The sequence below is a fragment of the Arachis ipaensis genome, chromosome B2 (assembly GCF_059453495.1).
Source record: "Arachis ipaensis isolate K30076 ecotype BB chromosome B2, ASM5945349v1, whole genome shotgun sequence".
In the NCBI taxonomy this organism is placed as follows: domain Eukaryota; kingdom Viridiplantae; phylum Streptophyta; class Magnoliopsida; order Fabales; family Fabaceae; genus Arachis; species Arachis ipaensis.
The window spans coordinates 22,107,685-22,116,735 of NC_142437.1; the positions used below are offsets into that span (position 1 = coordinate 22,107,685).

Here is a 9,051-nt window from a genome sequence, read left to right on the forward strand (position 1 = left end):
CCAAATCCAAAGAATTATATTACAATGGTTCGGGGGAAATACTTAGATTTTAGTCCGAAAAATGTGAGGTTGGCGTTCAACTTGCCTATGATGCAAGGAGATGCACGCCCCTACACTAGAAGGGTCAACTTTGATCAAAGGTTGGACCAAGTCCTCATGGACATATGTGTGGAAAGAGCTCAATGGAAGATTGACTCAAAAGGCAAATCGGTTCAACTTAGAAGACTGGACCTTAAGCCTGTGGCTAGAGGATGGTTGGAGTTCATTGGTGCACGAAATTGTGATGTCCAGGCTCAAACAATCCCTGGCAACGTGAGCAACTTGGTACGCGCAATCGTGATTACACTTTGATTATGTAAAATTCATGGCTCTTTCTTTCCCTGGCAATGGCGCCAAGAACATGGTGCTAATACCATGGTTCACAACTTCGATACAACTAACCAGCAAGTGCACTGGGTCGTCCAAGTAATACCTTACGTGAGTAAGGGTCAAATCCCACGGAGATTGTTAGTATGAAGCAAGCTATGGTCACCTTGCAAATCTCAGTTAGGCAGATATAAATTGATAATGGTGTTTTCGAATTTAATATAATAAAATAGGGATAGAAATACTTATGTAATTCATTGGTGAGAATTTCAGATAAGCAAATGGAGATGCCTTCGTTCCTCTGAACCTCTGCTTTCCTGCTATCTTCATCCAATCAGTCTTACTCCTTTCCATGGCTGGCTTTATGCAAGGGCATCACCGTTGTCAGTGGCTACATCCCCTCCTCTCAGTGAAAAATATGCTCACATGCTCTGTCACAGCACGGCTAATCATCTGTCGGTTCTCGATCATGCTGGAATAGGATTCACCCTCCTTTTGCGTCTGTCACTAACGGCCAGCACTCGCGAGTTTGAAGCTCGTCACAGTCATTCAATCATTGAATCCTACTCGGAATACCACAGACAAGGTTTAGACTTTCCGGATTCTCTTGAATGCCGCCATCATTCTAGCTTACGCCACGAAGATTCTGGTTAGGAGATCTAAGAGATATTCATTCTAGCTTATTTCATGTAGAACGGAAGTGTTTGTCAGGCACGTGTTCATAGGGGAGAATGGTGATGAGCGTCACACATAATCATCACCTTCATCACGTTCTTGGGTGCGAATGGATATCTTAGAAGCGAAATAAGATGAATTGAATAGAAAACAGCAGTACTTTGTATTAATCCTTGAGGAACAGCAGAGCTCCACACCTTAATCTATGGAGTGTAGAAACTCTACCGTTGAAAATACATAAGTGAAAGTCCAGGCATGGCCGAGATGGCCAGCCCTCAAACGTGATCTAAGATAGCATACAACTGATCAAAAATGGTCAAAAAGACCAGTAAAAGGTCCTATTTATAATAAACTAGCTACTAGGGTTTACAGAAGTAAGTAATTGATGCATAAATCCACTTCTGGGGTCCACTTGGTGTGTGTTTGGGCTGAGCTTGAGTGTGACACGTGTAGAGGTCCTTCTTGGAGTTGAACGCCAGTATTTGTGCCAGTTTGGGCGTTCAGCTCTGGTTTTGGCTCCTTTTCTGGCGCTGGACGCCAGATTTGGGTAGAAAGCTGGCGTTGAACGCTAGTTTACGTCGTCTATTCTTGGCCAAAGTATGGACTATTATACATTGTTGGAAAGCCCTGGATGTCTAATTTTCAACGCAATTAAAAGCGCGCCATTTCGAGTTCTGTAGCTCCAGAAAATCCACTTTGAGTGCAGGGATGTCAGAATCCAACAACATCAGCAGTCCTTCTTCAACCTCTGAATCTGATTTCTGCTCAAGTCCCTCAATTTCAGCCAGAAAATACCTGAAATCACAAAAAAACACACAAACTCATAGTAAAGTCCAGAAATGTGAATTTAACATAAAAACTAATGAAAACATCCCTAAAAGTAACTAGATCCTACTAAAAACATACTAAAAACAATGTCAAAAAGCGTATAAATTATCCGCTCATCACAACACCAAACTTAAATTGTTGCTTGTCCCCAAGCAACTGAAAATCAATTAGGATGAAAAGAAGAAAGGAAGAGAATATACTATAAATTCCAAACTATCAATGAAACATAGCTTCAATCAAATGAGCGGGACTTATAGCTTTTTTGCCTCTTGAATAGTTTTGGCATCTCACTTTATCCATTGAGGTTCAGAATGATTGGCATCTATAGGAACTTCAGATTTCGGATAGTGTTATTGACTCTCCTAGTTCAGTATGATGATTCTTGAACACAGCTTCTTTATGAGTCTTGGCCGTGGCCCTAAGCACTTTGTTTTCCAATATTACTACCGGATACATAAATGCCACAGACACATAATTGGGTGAACCTTTTCAGATTGTGACTCAGCTTTGCTAAAGTCCCCAATTAGAGGTGTCCAGGGTTCTTAAGCACACTCTTTGTTTTTGCTTTGGACCTTGACTTTAACCGCTCAGTCTCAAGTTTTCACTTGACACCTACACGCCACAAGCACATGGTTAGGGACAGCTTGGTTTAGCCACTTAGACCAGGATTTTATTCCTTTAGGCCCTCCTATCCACTGATGCTCAAAGCCTTGGGATCCTTTTTTATTTACCCTTGCCTTTTGGTTTTAAGGGTTATTGGCTTTTTCTGCTTTTTTTTTCTTTTTCTTTCTATTTTTTTTTCTATTTTTTTCGCCCCCTTTTTTTTTTGCAAGCTTTGTTCTTTGCTGCTTTTCCTTACTTCAAGAATCATTTTTATGATTTTTCAGATTATCAAATAACATGTCTCCTAGTCATCATTCTTTCAAGAGCCAACATATTTAACATTCTTAAACAACAACTTCAAAAGACATATGCACTGTTCAAGCATACATTCAGAAAACAAGAAGCATTGTCACCACATCAATATAATTAAGCTAAGTTCAAGGATAAATTCGAAACTCATGTACTTCTTGTTCTTTTGAATTAAAACATTTTTCATTTAAGAGAGGTGATGGATTCATAGGACATTCATAACTTTTAAGACATAGTTACTACTACTAATGATCATGTAATGAAGACACAAACATTGATAAGCACACAACATAGAAAATGAAAAACAGAAGAAATAAGAACAAGGAATGAATCCACCTTAGTGATGGTGGCGTTTCCTTCTTGAGGAACCAATGATGTCCTTGAGCTCTTCTATGTCTCTTCCTTGTCTTTGTTGCTCCTCCCTCATTGCTTTTTGATCTTCTCTTATTTCATGAAGCATGATGGAGTGCTCTTGATGTTCCACCCTTAGTTGTCCCATATTGGAACTCAATTCTCCTAGGGAGGTGTTGATTTGCTCCCAATAATTTTGTGGAGGAAAGTGCATTTGAGGCATCTTCGGGATCTCATGGAAATGAGTTTCTTGCGCCTCTTGAGCTCCATGACTGGGCTCTCTTGCTTGCTCCATCTTTTTCTTAGTGATGGGCTTGTCCTCTTTAATGAGGATATCTCCCTCTATGTCAATCCCAACCGAATTGCATAGGTGGCAAATGAGGTGAGGAAAGGCTAACCTTGCCATGGTGGAGGACTTGTCAGCCACCTTGTAGAGTTCTTGAGGTATAATCTCATGAACTTCCACCTCTTCTCCAATCATGATGCTATGGATCATGATGGCCCGGTCTATAGTAACTTCAGACCGGTTGCTAGTGGGAATGATTGAGCATTGAATAAACTCCAACCATCCTCTAGCTATAGGCTTGAGGTCCAATCTTCTTAGTTGAACCGGCTTGCCTTTGGAGTCAATCTTCCATTGAGCTCCTTCCACGCATATGTCCATAAGGACTTGGTCCAACCTTTGATTAAAGTTAACCCTTCTAGTGTAAGGGCGTTCATCTCCTTGCATCATGGGCAAGTTAAACGCCAACCTCACATTCTTCGGACTAAAATCTAAGTATTTCCCCCCAACCATTGTAACATAGTTCTTTGGATCCGGGTTCTTACTTTGATCATGGTTCTTGGTGATCCATGCATTAGCATAGAACTCTTGAACCATTAGGATGCCGACTTGTTGGATGGGATTTGTTAGAACTTCCCAACCTCTTCTTTGAATTTCATGTCGGATCTCCGGATACTCATTTCTTTTGAGTTTGAAAGGGACCTCGGGGATCACTTTCTTCTTGGCCACAACATCATAGAAGTGGTCTTGATGGGCTTTGGAGATGAACCTTTCCATCTCCCATGACTCGGATGTGGAAGCTTTTGTCTTTCCTTTCCCCTTTCTAGAGGATTCTCTGGTCTTAGGTGCCATCAATGGTAATGGAAAAACAAAAAGCTTATGCTTTTACCACACCAAACTTAGAATATTGCTCGCCCTCGAGCAATAAACAAAAGAATAGAAGAAGAAGAAGAAATATGGAGAGGGAGAGGGAGATGTGGTTTCGGCCAAGAGGAGTGTAGAGGGATGTGTTGTGTGAATTTGATGAAGAATGGAGGTCTTTATATAGGGAAGGGAGGGGGGGAAAGGTTCGGCCATATGGGTGGGTTTGGGTGGGAAATTGGTTTTGAATTTTTGAAGGTAGGTGGAGTTTATGAGGTAGGTTTATGGGGAAGAGTGGATGGATGTGAGTGGTGAAGAGGTGATGGGGAAGAGGGTTTGAGGTGATTGGTGAAGGGTTTTTGGGGAAGAGTGTTTATGGGGTTGTGTGAAAGAGAGTGGTGAGAAGAAGTGAGTGGAGGTAGGTGGGGATCCTGTGGGATCCACAGATCCTGAGTGGATCCTGTGGGGTCCACAGATTCTGAGTCGATCCTGTGGGGTCCACAGATCCTGAGGTGTTCAAGGATTTACATCCCTGCACCCATTAGGCATGTAAAAAATGCCTTTGCACACAACTCTGGGCGTTCAGCGCCAGGTTGGTGGCCATTTTGGGCGTTCAACGCCCATTTGTGTGCCATGTCTGGCGTTGAACGCCAGAACCATGCCTGTTCTGGCGTTCAGCGCCCAGAAGCTGCCCATTTTGGGCGTTCAGCGCCAGCACCATGCTCTGTTTTGGCGCTGAACGCCACACAGATGCTCCTCCAGGGTGTGATTTTTTTCTTCTGCTGTTTTTTGATTCCGTTTTTAATTTTTATATTTATTTTGTGACTCCACATGATTATGAACCTACAAAGACATATAACTAAGAAAAATATAGTTAGATAAAGAATTGGGTTGCCTCCCAACAAGCGCTTCTTTAATGTCAATAGCTTGACAGTGGGCTCTCATGGAGCCTCACAAATGTGCAGAGCTTTGTTGAGACTCTCCAACACCAAACTTAGAGTTTGGATATGGGAGTTCAACACCAAACTTATAGTTTGGTTGTGGCCTCCCAACACCAAACTTAGAGTTTGACTGTGGGGGCTCTGGTTGACTCTGCTTTGAGAGAAGCTTTTTCTGCTTCCTCTCCATGGTTGCAGAGGGAGATCCTTGAGTTTTAAACACAAGGGAGTCCTCATTCCATTGAAGGACTATTTCACCTCTGTCAACATCAATCACAGCTCTTGCTGTGGCCAGGAAAGGTCTTCCTAGGATGATGGATTCATCCTCTTCCTTTCCAGTATCCAGGACTATAAAATCAGCAGGGATGTAAAGGCCTTCAACCTTTACTAACACGTCCTCTACTTGTCCATAAGCCTGTTTTCTTGAACTGTCTGCCATCTCTAATGAGATTTTAGCAGCTTGCACCCCATAGATTCCCAGTTTCTCTATTACAGAGAGGGGCATGAGGTTTATTCCTGAACCAAGGTTACATAGAGCCTTAAAGATCATGGTGCCTATGGTACAGGGTATTATGAACTTTCCAGGATCCTGTCTCTTCTGAGACAATGTCAGTTGATCCAGATCACTTAGTTCATTGATGAACAGGGGAGGTTCAACTTCCCAAGTATCAATGCCAAATAATTTGGCATTCAGCTTCATGATTGCACCAAGAAACTTGGCAGTTTGCTCTTCAGTAACATCCTCATTCTCTTCAGAAGAGGAATACTCATCAGAGCTCATAAAGGGCATAAGGAGGTTCAATGGAATCTCTATGGTCTCTAGATGAGCCTCAGAGTCCTTTGGTTCCTTAGAGGGAAGCTCCTTATTGACCACTGAACGTCCCAGGAGGTCTTCCTCCTTAGGATTCACGTCCTCCTCTCCCTCATTGGGTTCGGCCATTTTGCTTATGTCAATGGCCTTGCACTCTCCTTTTGGATTCTCTTCTGTATTGCTTGGGAGAGTACTGGGAGGGATTTCAGTGATCCTTTTACTCAACTGGCCCACTTGTGCTTCCAAATTTCTAATGGAAGACCTTGTTTCATTCATGAAGCTCACAGTGGCCTTGGATAGATCAGAGACTAGATTTGCTAAATTAAAAGCATTTTGTTCAGAGTTCTCTGTCTGTTGCTGAGTGGATGATGGGAAAGGTTTATTATTGTTAAACCTGTTTCTTCCACCATTATTAAAGCCTTGTTGAGGCTTTTGATCCTTCCATGAGAAATTTGGATGATTTCTCCATGATGAGTTATAGGTGTTTCCATAAGGTTCACCTAAGTAATTCACCTCTGCTATTGCAGGGTTCTCAGGATCATAAGCTTCTTCTTCATAAGAAGCCTCTTGAGTACTGTCGGATGCAGCTTGCATTCCATGCAGACTCTGAGAGATCATATTGACTTGCTGAGTCAATATTTTATTCTGAGCCAATATGGCATTCAAAGTATCAACTTCAAGAACTCTCTTCTTCATAGGCGTCCCATTACTCACAGGATTCCTTTCAAAAGTGTACATGAACTGGTTATTAGCAACCATATCAATGAGTTCTTGAGCTTCTGCAGGCGTTTTCTTTAGGTGAATGGATCCACCTGCAGAAGTGTCCAGTGACATCTTTGATAGCTCAGATAAACCATCATAGAATATATCCAGGATGGTCCATTCTGAAAGCATGTCAGAAGGACACTTTTTGGTCAAATGTTTGTATCTTTCCCAAGCTTCATAGAGGGATTCACCTTCTTTCTGTCTGAAGGTTTGAACATCAGCTCTAAGCTTGCTCAGCTTTTGAGGAGGAAAGTACTTGGCTAAGAAAGCCGTGACCAGCTTATCCCAAGAGTTCAGGCTGTCTTTGGGTTGAGAATCCAACCATAATCTAGCTCTGTCTCTTACAGCAAAAGGGAAAAGCATGAGCCTGTAGACTTCAGGATCTACTCCATTAGTCTTAACAGTATCACATATCTGCAAGAATTCAGTTAAGAACTGAAAAGGATCTTCAGATGGAAGTCCATGGAACTTGCAGTTCTGCTGCATCAGAGAAACTAATTGAGGTTTCAGCTCAAAGTTGTTTGCTCCAATGGCAGGAATGGAGATGCTTCTTCCATGTAAATTGGAATTAGGTGCAGTAAAGTCACCAAGCATCTTCCTTACATTATTATTATTTTCGGCTGCCATCTCCTCTTCCTGTTCGAAAATTTCTGAAAGGTTATCTCTGGATTGTTGTAATTTAGCTTCTCTTAATTTTCTCTTCAGAGTCCTTTTAGGTTCTGGATCTGCTTCAACAAGAATACTCTTGTCCTTGCTCCTGCTCATATGACAAAGAAGAGGGCACAGAAAAAATAATAATAATAATATGGATCCTTTATACCACAGTATAGGGATTCCTTTGTGAGTGAAAGAAAAGAGGGAGATAAAGAATGTAATGGAATGGAAGAAACACAACTGTGAGGAGGGTAGAGATGTGAGATGAGATGTTAGTAGATGAATAAATAAATAGAATAAGATGGGAGAGGGAGAATTTTCGAAATTAATTTTTGAAAAAGGGTTAGTGATTTTCGAAAATGGTTTTTGAAAAATGTTAGTATTTTTCGAAAATTTTTAAAATCAAAAATAAAAATAATTAGTTAATTAAAAAGAAATTTTTGAAAAAGAGGGAAGATATTTTCGAAAATTAGAGAGAGAGAGAGTTAGTTAGTTTTGAAAAAGTTAAGAAACAAACAAAAAGTTAGTTAGTTAGTTGAAACAAATTTTTGAGAAGATAAGAAGTTAGGAGGTTAGAAAAGATACTTTGAAATTAGATTTTTGAAAAAGATAAGATGAGAAGATATTTTAGAAATTAGTTTTGAAAAATATTTGATTTTTAAAATCTCAATTAATGACTTGATTCATAAGAAATTACTAGATATGATTTTAGAACTTAAAGTTTGAATCTTTCTTAACAAGCAAGTAACAAACTTCAAATTTTTGAATCAAAACATTAATTGATTATGTTATTTTCGAAAATTTGATATAAAAATAAGAAAAAAATTTTTGAAATTTATTTTTGGAATTTTCGAAAATAACCAAGAATTTTGAAAAAGATTTGATTTTTGAAAAAGATTTTGAAAAAGATAAGATTTTCAAATTGAAAATTTGATTTGACTCATAATAAAACAACTTGATTTTAAAAATTTTTGAAAAAGTCAACTCAAATTTTCGAATTTGATGAGAGAAAAAGGGAAAGATATTTTTTTGATTTTTGAATTTTTATGATGAGAGAGAAAAACACTAAAAAGATGCAATGCATGAAATTTTTAGATCAAAACAATGAATGCATGCAAGAATGCTATGAATGTCAAGATGAACACCAAGAACACTATGAAGATCATGATGAACATCAAGAACACAATTTTGAAAAATTTTTAATGCAAAGAAAACATGCAAGACACCAAACTTAGAATTCTTTAATGCTTAGACACTAAGAATTCAAGAATGCATATGAAAAATAAGAAAAGACACAAAACAAAAAATCATCAAGATCAAACAAGAAGACTTACCAAGAACAACTTGAAGATCATGAAGAACACTATGAATGCATGAAATTTTCGAAAATGCAAGATGCATATGCAAGTGACACCAAACTTATAACATGACTCAAGACTCAAACAAGAAACAGAGAAATATTTTTTATTTTTGTGATTTTCTAATTTTTTTGGATTTTTTTCGAAAATTATATGAAAAAGAAAAAATAAGGATTCCAAAATTTTTAACATGAATTCCAGGAATCTTGCATTCTTAGTCTAAAGCTTCAGTCCAGAAATTAGACATGG

At 39.2% G+C, this 9,051-nt stretch overlaps 1 non-coding gene across 1 annotated transcript; it reads left to right on the forward strand.

The window, feature by feature from the left end:
* Window positions 1-6,913: 6,913 nt before the first annotated feature.
* On the forward strand, window positions 6,914-7,021 carry LOC148573279 (small nucleolar RNA R71). Its single transcript, XR_015906816.1, has one exon. It is a non-coding gene; the product is annotated as a small nucleolar RNA R71 (small nucleolar RNA).
* The last annotated feature ends 2,030 nt before the right edge of the window (window positions 7,022-9,051 follow it).